Here is a 27,920-nt window from a genome sequence, read left to right on the forward strand (position 1 = left end):
ATTAAATAATTCTCTAAGAGGTTCTACCATTTCTAACTGTAAGTTTTTATAGTAAACCGCTGTCAAGCCATCTGTACCTGGTGCTTTCCCTAACTTTAATTGCTTAATTACCTGCAGGATTTCCCCCGAGGTTATTGGTTGATTCAATTTTTGCCTGTGTTCTTCTCTAACTGAAGGTATTTTCTCTTTGTCTAAATATTTGTCTATGTCTAATTGTAGTACTCTAATTATGAGGAAGATAGTTGGACTTTTTTGTTTTATAATTTGCCCTAAATTTATAGGGTGGGTATATAGATTACAGAGGTGGGTTCCTACCAGTTCGCACCTATTCAGTAGAACCGGTTCGTCAAATCTACCGAACCAGTTAGAAGAGGTTCCACCAGTGGACCCGGAAAGCAGGCCACACCTACAGAAGAGGTTCCAAAATTTTTTGAAACCTACCACTGGTCCTTGGATATGATTATTCTACACTATCATGCTCCTATTTATAAAACTCAGTGCCTCTGTGAAAGGTAAGGAGGACTACTGTGTTTGTGGTGCAATCAGAACATTGCGTGTGTTGAAGTTGTTTTAACGCAAACCAAAGATGCCTTTTAAAAAACAAGTTTACATCATATTCTTATGCATGCCAGTGCTGTGTGTGAGGTAACTTAAGGTGGTTCTGACTAGTGTCGTCGGCATCTTCATAATCGGTCACATGGGCGGCAAGCCACTCCCATCTGGTCACATGGGCAGCAAGCCACTCCCGCAAAGGAGGCCACACCCACAGAGTAGGTTCGAACAATTTTTGAAACCCACCACTGATAGACTACCTGTAACTCTGCAATGGCAGAAGAAATGGAATGTCATACGAATGTTTGTATTATACTGTTTTGAAATATTAACAATGTACATTGCTTGGTGTGAAGTATTTTTCTAGTAAATTTCATTTAGACTGTTTTTGTTGTTTCTAGTTTTAGAAAACATGCAGTTTGTTATTGAAGAGAATCTTCAGTAATGAAAGTAAACATTAAAATATTTGGGCCAAGATGGAAATACTGTATAGAAGAATGAAGAGCCCCATTTGAATAGCTGGAGGATGTGTCATGTGCGACATTAGTGAGGAAGATATCACACTACTAGGAAAACCAGTAGTGTGGGTTACTCCCTGATCAGAATTGAAAATGTAGAATATTTATGCTTCTTTAAAAGGGAGCTATTTTAGTTTATATAATATTTTAAAACATCGGACATACTTTTGTGTCTTATCTGAGATCTGTGAGATCTCAGATTCCACATAATGGCAAAATTATTTTCTAGTAAGGATGGAACAATTAGTTATTTGAATAGAGTACAATAACTTGTACTATTCTTTCTCTGTCGGCATGCTGTTTTCCTGCCATTTTCCAGTACTTTATTGCTTATTAATTGGCTCTTTCCATCAATATTTATTTTAGATAATACTGCTGCAGTGTCCTCTAACAATGCATCACATGTTCATCTTAAAATCATATTTTACTTTTTTTTTAAAAGTGTATATTATTCTATGAATTCATGCTCCATCTTTCTACCCATAGAGTGACCTGGGCATTTTAGTGCCCACAGATCACATCCAGCCTGCAAGCTCTCTCAGGCCAGCTTGTGGCAACATTTGGCATCGGTGGGGGGCAGGGCGTTATCAGAGGAAGGGTGAGATGTTACCAGTAGTGGGGACAGGATGGTGACAGCCTTCCACAACGATCACAGTTTCTCATATGGCCCCTTGGGAAAATTAATTACCTGGACTGTGGAGTTGATTAAGAAGGGTGGAGATAAACTGAATAAATATATAAGTGCGCATGCAACGAGGCGAAAAGATATTGGCGAATGATACAATTATGATTGGAACAAGTGGTGGGAGAGCAATTCGGTTCAAATCAGAAATTTTCCTCCTAGGCATAATACCAGAGGGGTATAAGAAAGATGTGCTTTATTTAGTTATCCATGTATTGACTGAGGCACAAATAACCTAGGTGCAGTATTGGAAAAAAGAAAGTATCCCAACAGAGTTAGACATAACTAGAAAAATTTTGGCCCATGCAGAAGCCAGTAGGCTTACCCTAGAATTAAAAAATAAAGGGGAGTTGGAATATTATGAAGTTTGGAACAGATTTTATTATTGGTATAAGACAAGGTGACAAGACTGGAACAAATTGTAAATAATGTGATTGGATAGAAGGATGGATAATGTACTAAGTAGATTGACAACTAATGGATGAGATTATGTGTATATACTGTGTTTGTATGGCCATAACGGCTTCGCTGCGCTGCACTATTTTAAATGCAAAACAATATATATACAGCCCAGGTTCGATTCCCAGTAAAGGTATGGCTAGCTGATGAGAACTAAATAGCTTGAAATAGATCTATACTAGTCTCCCTTTATTTATTTATCAGCACAATTGCAACACACACACACACACACACAAACACACACGGTGACATTATATAATTCCCTCCAGAACCTATTTATGTGTTAATTTCAATTTATCTCATTATGTGTTTATATCTATTTGAATATTTATATAACTTGCATAATTTCTCAGTTTTGTATCATTTTAAAATCCATATGTACACACACACACACACACACACACACACACACATAGTCCATCACGACAGAATCCCAATATTTTTACTGTTGCCTTTGTTATATTTGTGTTATATTTATGTTGATAAATAAATAAAGGGAGACTAGTATAGATCTATTTCAAGCTATTTAGCTCTCATCAGCTAGCCATACCCTTACTGGGATTCGAACCTGTGCTATATTACATCTTAGGCAAACGTCTTAGCCATTAAGCCACAGGTCTCCTCCTTATCAGCTGAAGCCAGGGAGGAAAGTATATATTTAGTGTCACAACCCCTGGTATGCCCCAATTATGGGAGGAAGCTAACTGCTTCCATTATTTATCAGCACAAATATAATACAAATATAACAAAGGCAACAGTAAAAATATTGGGTTTCTGTCGTGATGGACTCTTGTGACGAGCCGATTGACAGATAATGGAATATATATGTATATATATATGCATGCCTCATTTAGCAACTACTAGCAGTTATGAAAAAGTAACTTCACAACCAATCTTTTGCAATTACAAACTTAGCAGGTCTATAAAACAAAGAAAAGCTAAAGTAAGATCAAAAGCACAGTCATGGTTTCACCTAGTGACCACTTTGCTTAATGACTGAGTTGCTGGTCCAGTTCTGATTGCTAAATGAGGACTACTAGTACTATAGAGAGAATTGAACCAAGAAGATCCTAATTGTAGCTTGATACATCATAAAGTAATGAGCTACAAATCCTATTTGAAAAGCAAACATTGTAGCTTTATTAATGTTTTCAAAGGAAGTTGTCATAGCTTCCTGCACCTTCGGATTGAGATACAAACTTTCCTGAATTGTGTCCATTTCATCAGATAAATGGAAAGTACTGTGAAAAGGATTTTATAGGCATACAGTGGTAGAACAATAAGAGAGAAGAACTTAGTAGACAGCAATTGTAAGTAATATAAAGCTTTCTTATTTGAAATATCCATTATGTGAGTTTTGGGTTTTCAGACTAATGAGGTAGATACAATCTACAAAAATTATGTAAAAATAAATAAATTGGTCAGCATTATTAATGTAAGTTTTTAAAACTATAATCCAGACAATTCACTTAAATGTGTTTTCTGAGAAATTATTTTTAAACACCAACCTCCCCCATTAACTAGTATAAATAGTCTAAACCTTTGCTGTAAGCATTCATTAAGTACAGCCTGGCAGTAGAACTTTGATGTTCTGTACATGGACAACCAATTGGTTAGGGTTCTGACTCCCTCCTCCGTCCAGTAATGAATGCCGAGATAACCTCACTGGAATGTACTTTAATAGCCAGACACCAACACCTCGGTGGCTGAAAGCCAAGCAGAACAAACAGGTAAGGACCTTGGCAGCAACTCAGACAAACTCAGGCAGCAATCCAGCCTGCCAAGCTCACAGTAATGTCCTCCGACATTCAATCCTGCGTTGACTTCTGCAAAGAGGGGCGTGTGCACAAGTAGCCTTTTTATAGTCTGGAGAGGAGCCTAATGACCACCAGCTGAGTACAATCACCTCCTGTAATTGCGTAATTGTTCCTGACGCCTAGTAGCTCTTCCATGGCGTGCATCCAGGAACAACTCACTACTGGCTCCAGTTCACTCTCCCTTGTCTCCTCCCCACTGGTCCAAGGCTCAGGTGCCTCCTGGTGGCCAACCAGCCTCTCTGCACCCTGCTCGGAGTTGGAACCCTGTCCAGGGTCCTCCACATCCTCCAGAGCCGACTCATAGGGCCCCTCGCTGTTGGAGTCTGGTGGCAGCTCCAATGGCTCCTGCTGGGCCACAACAGGTTAGTACAAAGATGTAATCTATTTTTGACGAGGGCTGTTGAATGTTTCCTATAGCATTACCTCACTATCATTTCTAGAGAATCAATAGAATAATTACATAATTTTACTAGTATATGTCTCCTTTAGATATACCTGGGGGGGGGAGCAAAGTAACAGGCAGTACAGGAATAGGTTTAATTGGGCCATGTGGAACAGTGAGAGGGCTCTTAAATTTTCTAATATGTCTAAGAGGATTTTACTTTAATTAACAATTAGCCTTTGGCAGTAGGAAATGAAATGAGTTGGACTGTTCAGGGTTTGAAATACTCCAAGGAACTTTAGCTACTTAAATAAGATCAACACTTTAAACAATTCTAGCAAGAAATACTTGGTGCAAAAAAAAGAGAGAGTCAAATTCACAAGATAGCTTTAGAAATGGAAAGAAGTGCTACTTCTTCCAACTAAGAGGAAATCTTAGTTATGATACTAAATGCTATAAAAAGTTAGAAGTTGGGTTCACATGTCATGCTATACCATAGCTTTAACTATAGCTTTCACTGTAAATTTTAATTGATTATGTACAATCAAATCAGTGTTGACTCTCAACCACCTAAATATATTCTCCAAATGACTATCTGTCCTTAACCTGCTCCTTTAGATTTTCCAAAAGCATTCCCACTGTCACTGTAACTGAATCCGTCTACGTTGCTGCTTCTCTTCTTCTCTTTCCTTCCACCTTTCCCAATATTATAGCATTCTCCAGGTCTTTGCATAATATATCCAAAATAAGATAATTTGAGCCCAGTAATGTATGTTTTCAGTGAGAATGTTGATTTGTTTGAAGATCCTTTTTTTTTTTTTTTGGCTATCCAAGCTATTCTCAGGAATCCTCTCCATCACCAAAGTTCTAAAGTGTCCATACTCTTTCTATTCCACTTCTTCAGAGTCCAGCGTCCCCTTCCATCATGGGAAAATACCACAGCTTTAACTATTCTGATCTTTGTAGGTATAGGCATACTATACTGCATAGGTGGGTTCCTACCAGTTTGCACCTATTCGGTAGAACTGGTTCGTCAAATCTACCGAACCGGTTAGAAGAGGTTCCACCAGTGGACCCGGAAAGCAGGCCACACCTACAGAAGAGGTTCCAAACCTTTTTTGAAACCCACCACTGGTCCTTGGATATGATTGTTCTACACTATCATGCTCATATTTATAAAACTCAGTGCCTCTGTGAAAGGTAAGGATGACTACTGCGTTTGTAGTGCAATCAGAACATTGCGTGTGTTGAAGTTGTTTTAACGCAAACCAAAGATGCCTTTTAAAAAACAAGTTTACATCATATTCTTATGCATGCCAGTGCTGTGTGTGAGGTAGTTTAAGGTGGTTCTGACAAGTGTCGTTGGCATCTTCATATCCGGTCACATGGGCGGCAAGCCACTCCCATCCGGTCACATGGGCGGCAAGCCACTCCCACAAAGGAGGCCACACCCACAGAGTAGGTTCGAACAATTTTTGAAACCCACCACTGCTATACTGAGTATATTTTCCAAGGCCATCATGGCTGCTTTGCCAAGTGCTAGTTTGTGGCATATTTCTTGACTTGTTTTTATTTTACAGTTGATAGTTGATCCTAAAAGGCAGAAGTTACCTACCATTTCTCTATCTTCATTGTGAATTCTAAGGCTGATTATTGTATTTGTCATTAGTCTCTTCTTCTTTATATGTAATCATATTCCCATTTATTCACTGTACTCCTCGACTTTTATTAAGTGCACCAAAAATAAACCAATGACTATATATTCACCTGATCTGGCAAATTAGACTCATTTGTTTGTTATTGATCACTCTTTCCTGTGAACAAGCGTGGTATTGAAGCAGCTTTCTCTGGCTTGTTTAGGACTTACTGTGTCATCCCCCAGGGGCTTCCTACTGTGAATATCTCCATAAACAAACTTCATACCATGGAGATATTCTCCCTCCCACAGATGAACTGCATTCATATCTTATATAAGCCTTAAACAAAATGCTAACAGTTTTTTCCAAGCTCTGCAACTAGGAGTGATAGAGTGATCAGACAAGTGTACTTGCAAGTAATGAACCAGCCTATTTTTTTTTATCTTCAAAGAATTCGTTTTACAGAGAAGTAAACATGGCTAACTTAGCTACTTCTTAATTGGCATTTCCTCCTTTTCCCCAAACTCTTCGGCCGCCGGTCTGTAGTTAACAGAGGCTTGGGCCAGGCCCCAACCCAATTATAAAATGTCAAGAAACTGCATGTGGTGCCAAGCCATATTCAGATTTAGAAAGCTGACCAACAATGGTTTCAAACTAAGTTCTGATCCTTTGTTGATTCAGTGACGTTCATGATAAAGCACATGCAGTCTTATTATGGCTTAACATGATGTGAATACCCAGAATGACAGGACTGTTGCTTCAACAAACTGGGCAAAAAGGAGAGATAGGCGCTAGCATTCAAGTTACATTTCAGAAATATAGCTATAGCAATAGCAGTTAGACTTATATACCGCTTCATAGGGCTTTCAGCCCTCTCTAAGCGGTTTACAGAGTCAGCATATCGCCCCCACAGTCTGGGTCCTCATTTCACCCACCTCGGAAGGATGGAAGGCTGAGTCAACCTTGAGCCGGTGAGATTTGAACCGCTGAACTGCAGATAACAGTCAGCTGAAGTGGCCTGCAGTACTGCACCCTAACCACTGCGCCACCTCGGCTCTTAAATATGCACAGCGGCACAGCTTCAGTTTCTCATTAGTTTTATATCTGTTGCATAAATTGTCCTGTATACGTATCTCATTGGAACATTGAACATGGTGGGTTATGATAGATGACAGCAGCAATCAGCAGGTTTTTCCAGCCCAAGAGACTAAGGAGAATTTTGGATAGACAGCATTCTAAGAAATGTCTTTAATTTTTTTAGTGCCGGCCTTGCAAGGTAGTCCATACAGGAAGCATTTCCAGATGAACCAATCCTACTTTATTGTAAGGTTACATTAACAGAATCTTGCAAATCTAAAGGTACATTTCTCTTTCTCTTCCCACCCCCACTTCCATCCCCATCAGCTTTACAACCCAAGAAACAAGGGAGGGTCTCTTCTGAGATGTTTGTCAGGCCCATATTCTTTCTGTGGGCTAAGCCGCCTCTTATCCAACCATTCCCTTTGTGGTGACTCTTCCCACATCTTCCAATGTCATTCCCACATACCATTATAGATAGTGGATTGCAGAATATTAGTACATATAGCAGGCAGATGTTAGTAGCTGATACTAAAGAAGTATTCCAGCCTTTAACGGATCTACCCAGGCTTATAGACATATGTATGATATTCAGAATATTTGCTATCTGCATTCTCACAAAATAGTTGTCGTAATATGTGTAGTCACAAAACTCCTATTTACCAGAAGGCATGCTATTGAAATTACTCTTTACATACCCCTTTAGCCCTGTGGGATGCTCTGGAGTATATCAGCTTCCTCTAGTTAGTTTGCCAAAACAAGGTGTTAGCCCCATCATTTGGGGGTAGCAGCCCCAAAATAAAATGGACAAGTACCGAGCGTTGAGCAAGACTGCCATCAAAATACTGTTTCTATGGTGAATATTGTTGCATGCAATTTCTGATATTATTACAAATACTTAACTGGAGCTACTGTGTCCTTCAGACCTATCCTTATTCTTTCTGCTTTATTTGTCATAGAGAAAGGAAGCCTAGCCCTCCTACAGAGAAAAGAAATATTTCTCAGTAGGAAATTTCATTATGAATCTGACACACCTAAATTGGCTGTTCATATATTCAGGATCCAATCTGGAAGGAAGAGAAGCTGTCTGTTGTCTTGTGGTGCTCACATATTGTATCCTCTGGGACAATGTATGCCTGCTTATGACTCCCTCTGCTCTTTCTGGGTTGGCATTTGACTTCTAGAAAAGCAAATGCATTGGGAGCCAAGAATGCATTTCAAACAGACCTTAGAAATTTATTTTTAAGAGAATCAGCCTAGCCTAGGCTTCCATTCTATATTATAAGTTTCTAGAGCTGTTTTTTTTTAATTGAAAGAATGATGAAGCAAGCAATGTACAACTGCACATTACAGATAGTTTCAATTTAAGAGATCGTATGCATATTTCCATAGGGGTGCATTGGATCAGTGGTTAAAGATGCTGACTTTTTCAGATGGAAAGCTGACAGCCTGGGTTCGAGAACCGAGCGCTGCACTAATTTTGTTTCCCCTTGGAAACCACTTTTGGACTTTATGCTTGAGGTAGGAAAAAAAAAAGCAAAACCCTGTTTTGGGGTTTTGCTGATTAGGTAGATTTGTTGTTATAGAAATGGCTAGTACATACTATTATATAAAAGTAAAAAGTTGAGGTTTTATACTACTGCCTTATTCTGCTGCACCAAAAGGAGTTAGAAGTCAGTGCTTTTTTCCCCTTTTTACCCTCTATCCCTACGCCGAGGTGGCACAGTGGTTAAATGCAGCACTGCAGGCTACTTCAGCTGACTGCAGTTCTGCAGTTCGGCTGTTCAAATCTCACCGGCTCAGGGTTGTCTCAGCCTTCCATCCTTCCGAGGTGGGTAAAATGAGGACCCGGATTGTTGTTGGGGGCGATATGCTGATTCTGTAAACCGCTTAGAGAGGGCTGAAAGCAAATCCTCTATCTGCAGAATGCGCAGTAGATGGTGAGAACAACTCCACTTTTACAGTCACTCCTGCACTGACATTTCCCCACCCAAATACCATGTCCCCCACTCCCCGTTTCAACGGCAGCCGAAAACAAGCAGCAAAACAGAGGCTGACAGAACCCATCTCTGGCGCTCAAAAAAGGTTGGAAGCTTGCTTCTCTAATGAACCAGGGCAGGTTTTGCGTAAGCTGCTTCTGAGCATTATTTTATTTCTCAGGACATTAAAAAAAATGTTTCAGGTAACAGTTCTTGCATATTTCTGTCAAGGTCATCTTCCTTACAGTCTCTAACAACAGCTCCAGAATTCTGAAAATGAGGACCAACACCTCTGGCAAGCATCAGATTTGAGAAGCCTGTTTCAGCCTCCCACAGTTACTTCAGTTTCTTAAAAAATAGCCAATCAAATGACTAGTAGCTGGTAAAAACAAGATCTTCATGTAATTAGCATTTTAATAGTGAGGGAAGGTGTTGGAGATTAATGAGAATATTTAAAAGTGGCACTAAATTGGGTTGAACTGCTTTTCCATTTCTTGCAGTGCTGCCTGTAGTCTCACATTGAAATTAACTACCTTCTTATTTCTTCCTAATTGCTCCTATCATATTTTGAGATGACGCTAAAGAAATTAAAATATAAATAACCGATGTCTATTTGCAAAGTTCCTGTTCCCTACCATTCCATCCTTGTCTTTGGGTTGACATTTGTTTTGGAAATTATGCTTGTGTTTCTCAAAAGTGGGAAAAGAATCTTTCTTCTTTTTTTTAATTAAAGAGTTTTAATAGGTTTTACAAATATTTCCCCTTCCCTCCCTCCACCCCAACCCTCCCCTCCCTCCAACCTTCCCTCCCCCCCAACCTCCCAGAGCAAAATTCAGGGTATAAACATTTAACATAAGCTAACTAACTATAGCTTCCTATCTCCTCTTGTACTTTAACTCCCCTTTTATTAAGCTAACTTTCTTCTTCTTGTATTATTTTCCTCATTATTTGTCTTGAAGGCATCGACTGTAAGGAGGAGACTTAAGAGACAGTGTACCTTACTGTTGGTCCTGTCCTGTCCTGATGCCAGCTTATGAGTAAGCTATCTTTGAAGGATTATTTTAAGACATTTTGGCAACATTCCATTTGGACAACACAGCAGATTGCTTTTCACAATAGTCTGGCAAGAAGGCAGTGGGTATAATGCCTAGAGATTGTTTTTGTGGTGGGTGAGTGCTGAGTGCTGTCTGTTCCTGTCTGTATTGGTAAGGAAGCAACCTGGTGGTGCAGATAAGCTCTTAGTTAATTGGGAAGCAGTGAAGTCAGAGCATCATATGGAAAATACTGAAATCTGTTTTTTGATTTCATTGCTGGTGTAATGTTTATGGAGATCTGGGTAGGGGTTCACTGACAAAAGGGCGACCGACAAAAGCGCGCCCGACTAAACCGCGGTGACAAAACCGCGAGTTCTAAAACGCGCCGACGAATGAGCACTGAATCGCTCAGAACCACGCTGTAAACCTAAACCTAACCCTAACCCTAACCCTAACCCTAAACCTAATGCTAACCCTAACCCTAACCCTAAACCTAACGCTAACCCTAAACCTAACACTAACACTAACACTAACACTAACCCTAAACCTAAACCTAATGCTAACCCTAACACTAACACTAACCCTAAACCTAACGCTAACCCTAAACCTAACACTAACACTAACACTAACACTAACACTAACACTAACACTAACCCTAAACCTAAACCTAACCCTAAACCTAACCCTTACCTTAACTTAAATCACGCTTCTGTCGACGCGCTGTTGTCGGCATGCTGTTGTCGGCGCGTTGATGATGTCACGGTTTTAGCGACACACTTTTTTCGGTGCACTTTTGTCGTGCGCGCTTTTGTCTGGTCATGCTGGGTAGGTAGGCCACATTTAGCATGTGGTCCCAGCTCCTTCTATAGTCTTCAGAGCCTCAAGAAGTGCTACCGAAATTCAGCAGCAAACTTCATACAGGCTTTTTCTTTTTTCTTTTTAAAACAGGTATGTTCCGTTTCTAAGCTTAATGATGGGAAACATTTCTTTAAAATATTAAAAAGAGGAGCCTAAGAGAAAGCGATTACATTAGTGTCCCGTTTCTTGGGGTCCTTGGCTACTGGAAGAATAATTTGAACAGTGCAGTGCAGTGCATTGCAAAACAATTAACTACCTCTGATTGTCAGCAGAAATTAGTCTTTTTTCACAGAAAATGAGATTCAGAGGAAACATTGTAAAGTGTCTAGTTTAATCCCTGGGCAAGGAAGGAAACTAGCCAGATCTACAGATGATTATGCAGCTTCTGCTTAAACTCCTCCAATAACCCAACGCCCTTCATATTTCAGGCCACTAGTTTTCACTGTTAAGATCTCTTCATTAATATTTAGTATAAAACCTGTTTCTTTGTTATTTATACCAGGGTGATTTTAAATAAATAAATCAGTTTTTTTTTAAAAATAAATAAATTGGATTTTTAAAATTTTTGTATCACATTTATTTTAATAAAATGCTTTTGGAGTAAAAATCTAAAGATAGTTTTCTATTTAAGATACATTAACTATTTAGTTTATTCAGCATGAAATGGAGCTTAGTTATCTAGCATGAGGCTGTATATTCTGCAATATTTACATTTTTGGTAAACTCGTTCAATGAATCCAAGCTCTGCAAGCTGAGAAAATATGCACTGCATTGATGCATTCACACAATTTCACAGTAACCATGAAATAAATCCTAAAACAAAGTTCAGGAATATTCCTTTATACCATTGTTTTGCAAATGTATGTACAGTACAAAGTGTATGATTTTGAAGAGAAATGCATCTGCACCAGGGGTGGGTTTCTCACCCCGTTCCAACCGGTTCGGTTGGAACCGGGCCGGCGGTGTCCTCGTGCACATGCGCAGTGCACGCATGCGTACTAGTGCCTGTGCGATGCTCCAGCTGCTCCTGGAGGATCGCGCAGGCGCTGTATGCGTTCTGCGCATGCGTGGAAGGGCAGAACTCGTCAAAACCGGGTAAGAACCGGCGGGTGGATCCTTCGGCGTTCCCGGAAGTTACTTACTTCCGGGTTCCCCAACCAACCGGTTCGCGGGGACCGCCGCGAACCGCCTGAAACCCACCCCTGATCTGTACCATAACGTTCTAAGTGTGAGGAAGAAGGGCAAGCAGTGAAAATGAAAGTGAAACCTTCTAAGCAGCTTATAAATATAATATTAAACAGCATCTGTCATTTCAGATCCATCATGGCAGTGCCTGTTAGCAGGCATCCACTCACCTGCTGCCTGCCACGTCCCTCATCTTCTTGTGTCACTGCCACATCACCAGCCATCCCATTAAAGTGAATGGGACTATGGGTGAGTCAACAGCTGGTCAGAGGAGGAGGCACTGTGGGACAGAGATGACAGTTGCTCTTTAAACATTATGATTTAAATCGAGTTGATTTAAATCAAGCATTTTTACTAGTGATTTAAATCATGATTTAAATCAACTTGATTTAAATCAAATCCACCCTGATTTCTACCCAGGGGTACTAGCTGAGCCCTCTGGAACAACTCTGCTCTGCTTTGCATAACTGCCTTGGAGTTATCTAAAGATTATTGTCATCTCTCTCTCTAAATCTCTTCTTTCCAGGCTAGTTTTACTCAGCTCTTGTCACGTTTTCTTCATATAATTTGATTTCCACACCCACTGTTTTAACTGATCTTTTCTGGTATATGATTCAATTTGCCCAAAGCCTTCTTTTAACTGTTGTGCAAGGAACTGAACTGAATTGAATTGAATTGAATTTATTGCATTTATATGCCGCCCTTTTCCCTGGAGGGGACTCAGGGCGGCTCACAATCCAAGTCAGGGAAGGGGGTACAGATAAGGGATAAAAAAGACGAACAGAACAATACACAATTTAAAAGCACACAACAACCATACCATTCGAGGGGGGGGGCAAAAGCTCTTTAGCCCCAGGCCTGTCGGAACAGCCAGGTTTTAAGGGCTTTGCGGAAGGCCTGGGGGGTGGTGAGGGTTCGAATCTCCACGGAGAGGTTGTTCCAGAGGGTCGGAGCAGCCACAGAGAAGGCTCTCCTCCGGGTAGTCGCCAGTCGGCATTGGCCGGTGGATGGAATTCGGAGGAGGCCTAATCTGTGGGATCTGATCGATCTATTGGAGGTAATTGGCAGCAGGCGGTCTCTCAAGTACCCTGAATCCAATTCCAAATATTGCCTAGTCAAGGCAAAATAATACATGGCATATTCAGAGGTCCTGATATACCTAAATAGTAGTTACAAAACCTGATGGATAAAGAGAGTTTCAAATAATCAGAAACAATCTGATTTACTACTTCTACTACTTCTACTACTAGACACTGCAATTAATGTGAGACATCCAACTTACGTTGGGAACTAGCTTAACATAAATTTACATAATTTGTTTCATAAACTCCTTTTGAAATTATCTCACATGATAGTTGATGAGTGGTTCTTCAGTTCACATATTTTTATAAGCCTTTGTTTCTTTGTTGAATAACCCACAGTATGCTACAGACAGTGCTTTACAATTAAAGTGGTTGGGTTTGTACAAAATATTAAGTCAAAGCTATATTTGCTGTGTTACAGCTTAGCAGAGAAGTTCTCAAAATGTAGATCAAACCACAGCGGTTAAAAACTTAAAGGGAGATCACTATTAAAAAAAACCTGATCAGTCTTGCATCAATAAAATTTGCTTCGGGCTTAGCTTTTTATTTTGCCTGTGCAGGCCTGCAGATCAGAGTTGTGATACAGTTCTGTATCGTAGAGTTTAAGACACCCTGGGATATGTAAATGAAAATGTAAATGAAGTGGTATATTCCTTTCTTGCCCAACTGTAACTCCTATGAGCCATTTGTTTTATACATGGGGCCGTAAAAAAAATATTGTGTTGTGTTCTGACCCCCTCCTCCATCCAGTAATGAAAGCCGAGACAAGCTTAACTAGAATGTACTTTAATAGCAAGACCAAAATCTCGGTGGCTGAAAGCCAAGCAAACAAACAGATAAGGACCTTGGCAGGAACTCAGACAAACCTTGGCAGCAACTCAGACAAACCTTGGCAGCAATCCAGCCAAGTTAGTTACAATAGTTCTCTTTCGTCAATGCGTTGATTTCTGCATGAGAGGCATGTGCACAAGCAGTCCTTTTATAGTCTGGAGAGGAGCCTAATGACCACCAGCGGAGCGCAATTACCTCCTATAATTGCGTAATTGTTCCTGATGCCTAGTAGCTCTTTGATGGCGTGCAGCCAGGAACAACTCACTGCTGGCTTCTGGATCACTCTCCCTTGTCTCCTCCCCACTGGTCCAAGGCTCAGGCGCCACCTGGCGGCCAACCAGTCTCTCTGCGTCCTGCTCGGAGTCAGAACCCTGTCCAGGGTCCTCCACATCCTCCAGAGCCGACTCATAGGGCCTCTCGCTGTCGGAGTCTGGTGGCAGCTCCAATGGCTCCTGCTGGGCCACAACAGTGTTGTATGGTATCAGGCCACTATTTAAGGAATAGTACTGTCCTGACATTGGTCAAAAGTTTGTAATTGTAGAATGAAGGGGAGATGTATATGTCTTCTGCCCAAATTTGGGATGCCAACTTTGCTCAAATGATAAACTAGGAAGGGATGACACTTTCAAACTCACTGGGTAGCTCAGACCATGAAATCAACTTCACAGGAGGATTAAAACTACTTTTATTGAGATTGGCTATAATAACAGAATTTCCTAAATTTGATAGTATTGGACCTCTTCCTACTTCTCATTCTACCGTGAATTAGGTGTCTGCCTGAGCCACATTAAAATATTATCTCTATTCCCAGAGCCTAAAAATGTTTCAGTCCCCTTTGCCCAGTTAATGGTTTTTGCATATTTCTATCAAAGTCACCTTCCTTACCCCATACAGGTTCTGAGACACCTATTCAGGTTGATTTCTGGTCTCTTCTGTCACTCTCCATCTTTTACCCCCAAATGTTTTGAGTGAAGCTTACTTGATCAGAGTTTAGGCTAAACTAAGAGAATGGCCCATATAGGTAAAGTCAATACCCAGGATTTTCTTACAGGATTGGGCTTTTTTTTTTTAAGTTCAATGAGAATTACAGGTAGTCCTCAACTTACAACCATTCGTTTAGTGACTGCTTGAAGTTACAAAGTCATATGATCAATTTTTGTGACCTTCTGACAAGCAAAATCAACGGGGAATCCAGATTCACTTAACAACCGTGTTACTAATTTAGCAACTGCAGGGGGTCACTTAACAAGTGTGGCAAGATAAGTCATAAAATGGGACAAAATTCACTTAACAAATATCTTGCTTAGCAACATAAAGTTGGGGTTCAATTGCAGTCATACGTTGAGGACGGTTCACCGACAAAAAGGCGACCGACAAAAGCGCGCCTGACTAAACCGTGGTGACAAAACCGCGAGTTCTAAACCGCGCCGACAAATGAGCGATGAAGCGCGCCGACAACAGCACACCGACAGAAGCGCACTGTAAACCTAACCCTAAACCTAACCCTAAACCTAACCCTAAACCTAACCCTGAACCTAACCCTAAACCTAACCCTAAAATTAACCCTGAACCTAACCCTTACCTTAACTTAAATCACGCTTCTGTCGGCGTGCTTTTCTCGGCGCGCTGTTGTGGGCGCATTGATGACGTTGCGGTTTCGTCTGCACCCATTTGTTGGGTCATGGTTGAGGACTCCAAGTACTTCTGTGTCTTCTCAGGGAACATTAAAATGCCCTATTTTTTTAAGCACTTATAGAAGCAGGGTTACATCAACAATCAAAATTTTGCCAAAGTTTTTTCCAACAAAGCTCTCCTAATCACTTATGCCAGTAACAGAACATATTTACAGTAGTTATAAACTGAACAAAGTTCTCTCTCTACTTGCCAGGATGTTAACACCTTTCTCATAATATAATGTGCATATTCTTCAAAATTGAAAATTCATATGCTTTCTGACAACTAAACTGGAATATTGTTTTTGTTTCCCCTAAATCAGCTAGCTCGAGAAGTATTTGTTTTGAAGAAACTCTTCCTAGTTGAGATAAGCTTATATTTGGGGTAACAAATAGTTAATATGATTGTTGATTGATTTTTCTTGTCTCCCCTTTTGGTTTTGTCATATCAGCATTTTCGTAGACTGGAAAAACCCAAAGAAATGCTCCTGTGTTAATGTGTTCAAACACCAGCTGCTGCTTCTGCCTCTATCATTTCCGAGAGTTACTGCCTTACATGTTTGTGCAGACCTATTTTAAGTGCGTATACCACACTGGAAACGCACCCTCCAATTTCCTAGCCTTTGAACTTTTAAAATTGATTCTGAATTGCTGAGCGTACCACCAGTACAATTCAAGGATTGGTTTTATTTTTCTAATCAGTCTGTGCAATTATGGTAGCTCTTGTTAAGTACAGGTTTAGTGTTCCCTCAGAGGCAAACAGTGGGGAAAAAAATTCAACCAGTGTTGCAATATATTTCTTTTCTTTTTCAGAATACATTGGCAACATTACGTTCAGGCTGTGTTAATTGGCTAGGAGCTCTGGTTCAGTTCAGACTTTATATTGAAGCATAGATGACACTTAAAAAGCAAAGTTTGGTTTCAGTTTTCAAATATACAACATGTTTAGTTTGACCTAAATCTGACTCTGTCTCCATTCCCGATCCAGTTCCTTTTCAGCTGAATTGTTTCCAAGAAACAGCAGCTATAAGAAACAGTGATAGCAACTATGTACCATATCACAGGAACCAGAGGTGGGTTCCTACCAGTTCGCACCTATTCGGTAGAACCGGTTCGTCAAATCTACTGAACCGGTTAGAAGAGGTTCCACCAGTGGACCCGGAAATCAGGCCACACCTACAGAAGAGGTTCCAAAATTTTTTGAAACCCACCACTGGTCCTTGGATATGATTATTCTACACTATCATGCTCATATTTATAAAACTCAGTGCCTCTGTGAAAGGTAAGGATGACTACTGCGTTTGTGGTGCAATCAGAACATTGTGTGTGTTGAAGTTGTTTTAACTCAAACCAAAGATGCCTTTTAAAAAACAAGCTTACATCATATTCTTATGCATGCCAGTGCTGTGTGTGAGGTAATTTAAGGTGGTTCTGACAAGTGTCATCAGCATCTTCATATCCGGTGACATGGGCGGCAAGCCACTCCCATCCGGTCACATGGGCGGCAAGCCACTCCCACAAAGGAGGCCACACCCACAGAGTAGGTTCAAACAATTTTTGAAACCCACCACTGACAGGAACCCAACAAACTATAGTTAAGGTTCTTTTAACCAAACCTCAAGATGATCTTTCAATTGAGCCCTAGATTCTACCTCCTCCCCACATCGGTTATATCGGTGTATATAATATTTGCCCAATGTTGCTGTCATAATACCGTGTTTCCCTGAAAATAAGACAGGGTCTTATTTTCTTTTCATCCCCCAAATAAGGGCTTGGGCTTATTTTGGGGGAAGGGGGGCTTATTATTTTGAGGGTGCAGGAGGCAGCAAGTGTGGTCACCTCATGGCTGCTGTGTTGTGCTGCTGCAACATGCCACACAGCCGCTCGTCAGTCTTCCGGCAGCCGGGGCAGAGCCATAGAGTGGGAAGTGCAGTCCCAGAGCAGCCACTGCTGGAAGACTCTGCCCCGGCTTGGAAGACTCGGCAACAGGCGGCTGGCCCAATCAGCCTCTTCTCTGCTTCCCACAGCTTCCAGCCAGGGATTGGAAGCCATCCACAGTGCTGGGATGGTAGCGGCAGCAGCCAGGCCCTGCAGGGAGAGCTGGCCCAGGCCCTGGCTTCTGCACGGGTGCTGGTAGTGGGCGCCAGTGGCATTGGTTGTTAGCTCCTCATGCACCTGGTGCTCATCGGCTTCACCCACATCAACATGATAAGGACTGGGAGGCGCGCGAGCAGGAGGGAGAGGCGCTCATGCGGCTTGGTGCCTTTGGGATATTGCTTGGTTGGTGAGTGGTGCTCTGCCCAGCCAGGGGGGGGGGTGTTGTCCACTGGGCTTATTTTCGGGGGAAGGTATATATTTAGGCGCACCCCAAAACTCAGGCATGGCCTTATTTTCGGGACATCATATTTTCAGGGAAACACAGTATTTCTATCCAAAACATGGATTGTGTTATGTATCATGGTTTAGCAGAGCCCTTAAATTGGAAACCAAGCAATATATTGCCAAGTCAACGACTTACACATCATCAAGAGAGAAATTAGCTCAGCGGAGAGGAAAACAGTATTTGATTCATCCATTCGTTTATCTGCTGGGCTTGTAGATTACTTCAGTTGTGAATAGCTCTCTGTTTTGAGAGGGCTGTTCGGATTTTCACAGTCTGTTAAAAACCATGCTATGAAAAAAAATGAACATTACATAAACTGCATATATTCTATTTATTTCATCTATTTATTTAAAACATTTATTTAGCTGCTTGTTGTGGCCCAGCAGGAGCCATTGGAACTGCCACCAGACTCCGATAGCGAGGGGCCCTATGAGTCAGCCCTGGAGGATGTGGAGGACCCTGGACAGGGTTCTGACTCTGAGCAGGGCACAGAGAGACTGGTTGGCCACCAGGAGGCGCCTGAGCCTTGGACCAGTGGGGAGGAGACAAGGGAGAGTGATCCAGAAGCCACCAGTGAGTTGTTCCTGGATGCACGCCATCGAAGAGTTACTAGGTGTCAGGAATAATTACGCAATTACAGGAGGTAATTGCGCTCAGCTGGTGGTCATTAGGCTCCTCTCCAGACTATAAAAAGACTGTTTGTGACGCCCCTCTTGCAGAAGTGAACGCATTGACTAAAGAGAACGTAACTAACTTGGCAGGCTGGATTGCTGCTAAGGTTTGTCTGAATTGCTGCCGAGGTTTGTCTGACTTGCTGCCAAGGTCCTTATTTGTTTGTCTGCTTGGCTTTCAGCCCCTAAGATTTTGACTTCTTGCTATCAAAAGTACATTCTAATTAAGCTTGTCTCGGCTTTCATTACTGGAAGGAGGAGGGCATCAGAACAGCTGCTTATCTTAAGTCAAACTCTGGGTATCTCCCAGTCAACAAATAAAATAACTTAAGTGAAAACAGTATAATATATGAATCTTTTAGACTGAAAAACATTAAAAATCTGCTGCCAAAGTTAGACTTTCAACATCCTTGTTAAACCCTCCCATCTACTTCACCCTTTCTCTGTGCTTTGGGGAAAAGCCAGATCTTTCCCCAATGGCATTTTCCCATTTATTTTTTGCCAGGAAATGTATATAAGGCCAGGTCAAAAGGCATGCCCCATCCTAACCATACTGAGGGGCTCTGAATCCAATGGTGATGATCTTAAGTGCCAGATCTTAAGTGCTCTTTGGAAGGCTAGATGGGTAGTGGCCTGCCAAACGTCAAGTAGAAGGGGGTTCCACAGGGCAGGGGATGCCAGAGAAACCTCATGGTTCCCAGATTTCATAAAATGTGATAAGAGCAGCAACTAGGCATGTGCCCACCCTATTTAACCTGGTAGGATGGGTAGATGTTCTAAGGGAGAAGGCAATCCTACAGATAACTTGACCGGGTGCCATATAGGATAATAACCAGCATATTGAATTGCACCTGGAAAGAAACTGGAAGCCAGTGCAACTCTCACAAGAGAGTTATATGGGTAAACCTGGAGACACCACATTCTGCACAAGTTGTAGCTTCAGGATGGATCTTCAATCCAAACAAGAGTTGTGCAAGGTCTCCAAGAAAGGGCACAATTAGAGCACCAGATGAATCTGTACAAGCCCCATTCCCCAGCCACCTCAAACAGGAGAAATAACAGCCCCCTCCCAATTGCACACCGACTTATTCCAGGTGGATGCTCCCCCAACCCAGAGCCAGAGGTGGAATATTATTATTTGGGGCACAAATTCAGAGTAATTGTCTTGCCAGGAATGAGTGGAAGTCAACTCTTCCCAAACTCTTATAGCCTCCATGCTCTTGGACAGCACTGCCACAGTATCATCTGTCTGGCTAGGGATGGAGATATGTATATAATTGGATATCACCAGCATATTGATGGTACTGCACCCCAGTGGTGTGATTCAGCCAGTTTGCACCACTTTGGGAGAACCGTTGTTAAGTTTCCGAGCAGTTTGGTGAATTGGCTGTTGGAAGAAATCATTAGCGCAGAGAACCGGTTTGAATCCCACCACTGCTGCACCCCATACCAGTGGATGACCTCTCTCAGCTGTTTCATGTGATGTTGAAAAGAAGAATGGAAAACCTCAAGCACTGGGGAACCCCACAATACAGTGTCCCAAAACATGACCTCTCCCCTTCCACCAGAGGTGGGTTCCTACCAGTTCGCACTAGTTTGGTAGAACCGGTTCATCAAATCTACTGAACCGGTTGGAAGAGGTTCGACCAGTGGACCCGGAAAGCAGGCCATACCTACAGAAGAGGTTCCAAAATTTTTTGAAACCCACCACTGACTCACTCACTGACTCTCTCTCTCTCTCTCTCTCTCTCACACACACACACACACACACACACACAGACAGACAGACAGACAGACAGACAGACTCACAGAGAGAGAAAGAGAAAGAAAGGAAGAAATAAATAAATAAAAAAGAAAGAAAAAGTGAGAGTGAGATGAAAGAAAAAAGGGAAAAGGGACAGAGAAACAAAAGGAAGGAAGGAGAGAGAGAGAGAGAGAGAGAGAAAACACATGGCCAGCAAGCCACTCCCAGCAGGTCACATGGCTGGCAAGCCACTCCCACAAAGGAGGCCACACCCACAGGGTAGGTTCAAAAAATTTTTGAAACCCACCACTGCCTTCCACCAACACTGACTGCCACAAGAGAAGAACCACTCCTGATTCCCAAAGGCAGTTCAGAAGGATGCCATCGTCAATAACATTGAAAGCCACTGAGGGGTTGAGGTGAGCCAGAATGGCTGCAACCCCCAACAACGTTTGTTAATTTAACCAAAAATCAAAACGCATTGTACTAGCAGAGGAAAAAATATCACATTTCAAGTTTTAAACCCTGGTGGAATAACTTAAGTCTTCTTAAAACAGGAATAGCAATAGCAATAGCAATAGCAGTAGACTTATATACCGCTTCATAGGGCTTTCAGCTCTCTCTAAGCGGTTTACAGAGAGTCAGCATATTGCCCCCAACAATCTGGGTCCTCATTTTACCCACCTCGGAAGGATGGAAGGCTGAGTCAACCCTGAGCCGGTGAGATTTGAACCGCTGACCTGCTGATCTAGCAGTAGCCTGCAGTGCTGCATTTAACCACTGCGCCACCTTGGCTCTAAAAGAAGGAAGCATTTGGATATGCTGTTCCTAGAAGAGAGGCAATGATTGAGGGAGACTCAAGATTCCTCATTCCAGCTGAGGGAATCAATACTATGGCAATTAAATATTGGAGCAGTATTTGCTTCTCCCATCACTTCTGGGTTTTGTTTTGTTTTTGAGCACATCTCTTTCCAATATTTGTAGAACAAGATTGAAATAATAAAAAATAAAATCCAAAATTTGCGACACCAAACCTTGACAGATGAAGTGTAAGAGCAAACTCCCCAAAGAAACAATATATAGTACTTGTTTCACTTTAAATGCACTGTCAATGTAATTGTTTTTTTAAAAAAAACATTACATTTTGTAGGAGACAAAAAAAGGCTGAATTGTGATTAATTGGTGAGTTCTTTATGTTGCTTTAGTGTTCTTGTACTGAAATACAACCGAACTGTAGTACATTTGAAAGAAATAATTTTATACTTTTATTTTTCGGCTGCAAAGAAAAATACTCTTGATGCTCTGGGTCCCTAATCAATCATAGGTTATATCTTGGTAATGGGCTTGGCCCTAGATGGTCCTTTAATAAGACTGTAGAAGTCCTTTGAGACCTGTTAAAGAATATTGGAAAAGGTTGGAATAGAGAACAATCAGCTTCTTTTATGAGCTTGCTTGGAGGAGCTTGTCAGAATGGGCAGGAGCAATGGTGAAATTTATAGGCCATTCATTGATGCAAATGATATTAGTATGTTAAACGTCACTATACTTTATGGCACTAAACAGGTTGAAGTCTGCTTTTCCATGGTTGACTCTATGAATGGTGAATTTATTATTTTGAAAACAGTTAAATCACAGATGTCCAAACTATCGTTTGTATTAGTTTACTCCCAGCTTTTTCAAACGAAAAAATTGGATAAATCCTTCCAATTTAAATCTTGCTTGTTTTTTGCTGCATCTCATATATATATATATATAGACATATATACACATATATACAAACATAGACACACATACACACATATACACACATACACACATATACACACATACACACATACACACACGTACACACATATACACACATATACACACATATACACACATATACACACATATACACACATAGACATACATAGACATACACACATATACACACATACACACATACACACACGTACACACATATACACACATATACACACATATACACACATATACACACATATACACACATAGACATACATAGACATACACACATATACACACATAGACACACATAGACACACATATATATACACATATACACACATAGACACACATAGACATACATAGACATAGACATACACACATATACACACATAGACACACATAGACATACATAGACATACATAGACATAGACATACACATATATACACACATATACACACATATACACACATATACACACATATATACATATACACACATATATACATATATACATATATACATATATACATATATACATATATACATATATACATATATACATATATACATATATACATATATACATATATACATATATACATATATACATATATACATATATACATATATACATATATACATATATACATATATACATATATACATATATACATATATACATATATACATATATACATATATACATACACACATATATACATATACACACATATATACATATACACACATACACACATACACACATACACACATATATACATATATACATATATACATATATACATATATACATACATACATACATACATACATACATACATATATATATACATATATATATATACATATATATATATATATATATATATATATATATATATATATATATATATATATATATATATATATATATATATACATACATATATATATACATACACACACACACACACACACACACACACACACATATATAGCTTTGGTTAAATAATTCTAAGACCAAGCATTAACTTATTTATAACAAAATTGTATGCTGTCCAATTCCAAGTAGCTCAGCATAGCTTACAGACATATAATACTAAAGCTGTACAGTCATCAGCACAGGCAACATAATATTCTAAAAACCCTCTTATGTATTTTAACGGTATTTGTAAATACATTTTTGTTTGTCAAGATGACAGGAGTAGAATTTAAAAAGCCTTCTTCTTATCCCAGCATATTGAGTCATCTGTGGTCACTCTCTATACCTGGCAAGAGGTTGGTGACTTAAGTTCAGAAATATCAAGTACTGTATTTCAACCTGTTTCTATTGCAGGCTTGAGATTGAAAACTACGGCTTCAGTCTGTGGATGAGAACTAGGGAGTAGGAGAGTGTCCTTTTTTGTTTCAGCTCTTAGCAGCTTTTGTTACTATTAAAGATAGTATTATTTGGGGTCAGATCAGTGGTGGGATTCAAATAATTTAACAACCGGTTCTCTGCCCTAATGACTAGTTGGGTAGGCATGGCTTGGTGGTCATGTGACTGGGTGGGTGTGGCCAACTCAACGTCACTCATGTCAAGGGCGCTTCGCATCAACTGTTACAATGTAATAAGGGTTAACCGGAGGCAGTTTCTGTAAACAGGGCAATAAAGATTAGGCTAGAAACAACACCAGAATGTTTCCTTCCTGCCTTCCTTACAGGATTAGCCCTGTAAAGTGGAAAAAAACAAAAGGAGGTTTCTTCCATCAACCGGTTCTCCGAACTGCTTAGAAAGTTAATAACCGGTTCTCCTGAATAGGTGCAAACTGGCTGAATCCCACCACTGGGTCAGATGGAGAGTGTGATGGTTAGGTTATTGTTTACTGTGTTTTCAGTCTTTCCTAAAGAATACATTCAAAGTCGACCTTATCTCCTGAGCTTGGATTTATGAGATCCCCATCCTACTATTTCTTTAAGATCTTCATGAAACTACAAGAAACAATTGTCCAGGGTTTTTAAATTCACTCCAGGATAGTAATGATTGCTTAGCACACTTTCTTCCACACTCTAAGGAGATATGGATTATTTGTTTTTGAATGCAGTAATTATATGAAACAATAGATTGAATCAAATTCGAAATGTCTTTAAGAGAACGTATGATTGCAGGATAATTCTGTAACTTATCTTCAGCGTATTTGGATTGTTCACCTCTTAAAAGAATCAGGTTTGCCATTGTATGGTGTTTATTTTTTTAGTTACAATTTATATAGTTGCTAGTCATTCTGGAATAGTTTTGAGCCAGAAAGATGAGGGGCAAATGCTTTTATAAATAAAAGTAGCACTTAGAATTAGTGTAATAATAAAGCTCCAGAGCTATCCAATTAAATGAATAAATTGAATTATGTCAGAGAATTCATGACTGGCAGAGACATGGTAACGAGGTCAGCCAATGAATAGGGCTTAGTAACAAGGTCAGCCAATGGGAGCTGAGAAAGTAAGGAGCTTGGGCGTGGCTTAGCTGTGCTAAGCTCTGAGAACTGAAACTAAAACTAGTCTGAGCTCTGAACTGAAACCAATCTCTTCTCTCTACCAGGTTGGAAGAACCACCTGTTGGTATTTTACATTTACTTATGTGTTATATTGTATATAAAGAGAAGTTAATGAATCCTGCTGAATCAGTTAACTGTGTGTCCTTTCTGTATTTGATTTCTGCAACAAACTGACAAATTACAAACCATGCATTAATGGATTACAATTTTTTTTAAACGTAGCTTTGACCTATTGCTCAATGTTTAGTTAAGTTGTATGGTCAACCTGTGGTAACTATTGCATTTTTCCATTTATCATCAATACAATCCAGAGACAAAAAGGGAGAAAGAAAGCTTTTATGAATTCATTAGTATTATTACTGTTCAATGCTTTTTGTGTTATGAATCATTTCTGCACATTAAGGCTGGTATTTTATAATTCCTGTCATCAAGAGTAATATATACATGGTTTTAAAGTTGATTCATAATCCAATGAATCCATTAAAATAATATGAGATTAAATAAATAACTATTCAACTCCTTTGTTTTGATTTATTTGTTTATAACCTGATTTTCCGAAATTAATAGCTGGTAATTTTCCTGAGGCTCTTCACTGAGTTTTCACAACATGAGCTACAAGCTCTGTGATGGCTCTCATATGAACAGTCATTTCAGCTGCAGGAATAATAATAGGGAAATCAGGAGTGGTAAAAGGATACATAAACGAAGGAAAGAGTTACTTAGAAAATTTGGGCAAATGGGTTTGTACTCCATTTTTATCCAATTGAGAAAATTTATTACAAGGTAGTTTAAGTATCTTTTTTTTAAAAAAAAAAAAAGCAAATAAGTAGTAGGTCTTTGTAAATGCCACATTCTGAATTTTCTCAGTAGCCATAATACATACCTTTGTACTATTAGGAATCCTTCTTTTTCAAAGGTCCACAAATTTCAGTTGCATCCAAGCACTAGGGATACTCGCTTATCACTTCTCTGAAAAGAGGGCTGAGAACACAATTGGACATGTTATAGATTTTGGAGAAAGTCCAAAATAGCCTCTGCCTTGTTTCGTTTTTTTTCCAAATTTTCCCAGCGGCTGGTTATATAAGAGTTGCTTGTGCCAGGTTTGAAGAGAGATTACTGAGCGACATAAGATATGTCAGTTTATTACTAGGACTCGGTGAACCCAACAAGCAGCAAATTCCATTTTGTGGTTGCCAATACTCACTGGCCAACTGTTAATTCCATATTTTTATTTGTCTAGGGTTGTTGTTTGACCAAATTATTTTCTCCTGCTGTTTTTAATGTTGTAAGATCAAGTACTGCACATAAGAATTGTTTATGCATATTTTTATTTATCTGGGAGAGGTTAACAAAGAGTTATATGAGGTCTAAACTCTGATCACCTTTGTAAATGCTCTGTTTACAACTTTGCCAAGAATTAATGCGCAAAATATTGTTACTTTCAACTATTTTGTAAAACAAATGACTTCAAATTGAACCAGTCTGAATTTTGAGATGGCTAAATATTCATGAAAGCAATTATAAAAAAATATTTAATGTTCTCACCAGATGATTTTCCTAGGATGTTATCAGAGTGATGCTCTAATGCACTTCAGTAAGCCTTTCTTTCTGCCAATTTATAGTTTTGAATTGAAGCAGCATCATAGCTGAATATCTGACAAACACATGACTTTGGCACATAAGAATAACTTAAACAATACTTTTCAGCAAACATACAGCAAATTAGGTTTCTTTAAGCCTGTAATTTTTTCTGAGCTGGTGGCTTTAAAATGTTTGTGTGCAATGATGAACAGCTGTACATTCATTTGTGTAGGTGTCTGGAAAATGTTCTTAATATCTATGTAGTTTTAGAAGATGCAGACCAGACCTGGTGAATCTCATTATAGTTCTTTCTAAACTAGAGAATTTCTAAACTAGAGAATAATTGAATAAAGTTTCTCACAACTGGACATTGTAAGAGACTGTGTTACCCAGAGAAATAAACCTACCAGAAACTTTAACAAACTTCCAACTAACTCCAGGGTCCTCTGAAGCACAGATCAAAAGCCATTGCTCATTGCAATTGTCCTTACTGGAAAATAAAGTATGTTGAATCATTATATATTACCATGAGTTTTTAAAAAAAAGCTTTGTTGTGGTGCAAATGATAGAATTCTTTAATAGATCTAATTTATTCTTATATTCCCCTTGGGCAATCTATATAAACTGGATGACAACAATGCTAGGTATCTAACAGAGATATATAAAATGACGTTCTCCCAAAGAGACTCTGAACAGAGCTTCATAGAATATTCATATCAAAGATATGCTGGCCTAGAAATGCAGACCATTTGAAATGGATATTTTAAAAAGAAAAATAATGATGATTTTAAAAAGAAATAATGATTTTAAGAAGAAAAAATGATGATGCTTTTGAAAATAAAATTATGCATTTTAACAACTTTAACAATTTTAACAACTTCTTTGTAAAATAAATAATATATAGAATTGCTTTCTTTAGCCTCACTTTCTGCTCTAACCATTCTGGATAATATTAGTCTTCGTATTGCAAATTTCTGGCAGTTATGAAAAGAAAATCCCATTTTACATAATACATTTTAATGTTATGAATTTCTGTAAGATGCAAATGCACCATCTCTTAATAATTAGGTCTGTCTGACTGGTAGCTTCCAAATAAGGAGAGAATGATATTAATACTGAAAATTAATATGATTTTTCCGAAAATACAGGAGTTCATCATTCTTGGTCTAGTTTAGAAACCATGAATTATGGCCTCAGTCTGGCATGTCATGTCCAAACAATTTTTGGAATCATCATCAGAAAAAAAGACAATAGTTTTAAGTGACCTTTGTGTATATATATATGTGTGAGAGAGAAAGAGGCAGGAAAAAATCTTTGTATCTTTTATGTTATTATGCAACATACAGCATTTGTATGTCATCAGAAGTGTCTATTGTTTGAATAAAAGAGTTGGGATGAGTGACAAAGCATGCTTTAGAACAAAAATCTGGAAAATTGGATGCATAAGTCCTGGTCTAATGGTAATTCTGGTGTTGTTACTTTTACATTTTGCAG

At 39.5% G+C, this 27,920-nt stretch overlaps 1 protein-coding gene across 2 annotated transcripts in view; it reads left to right on the forward strand.

The window, feature by feature from the left end:
* SEMA5A (semaphorin 5A) overlaps window positions 1–27,920 on the forward strand; it is a 241,658-nt gene that overhangs the window by 74,499 nt on the left and 139,239 nt on the right. The gene's annotated exons all lie outside the window — the stretch shown is intronic.

Source organism: Thamnophis sirtalis, unplaced genomic scaffold (genome assembly GCF_051295495.1).
Source record: "Thamnophis sirtalis isolate CommonGarterSnake01/CBP01778 unplaced genomic scaffold, rThaSir2_p1.2 scaffold_8, whole genome shotgun sequence".
Lineage (NCBI taxonomy): Eukaryota > Metazoa > Chordata > Lepidosauria > Squamata > Natricidae > Thamnophis > Thamnophis sirtalis.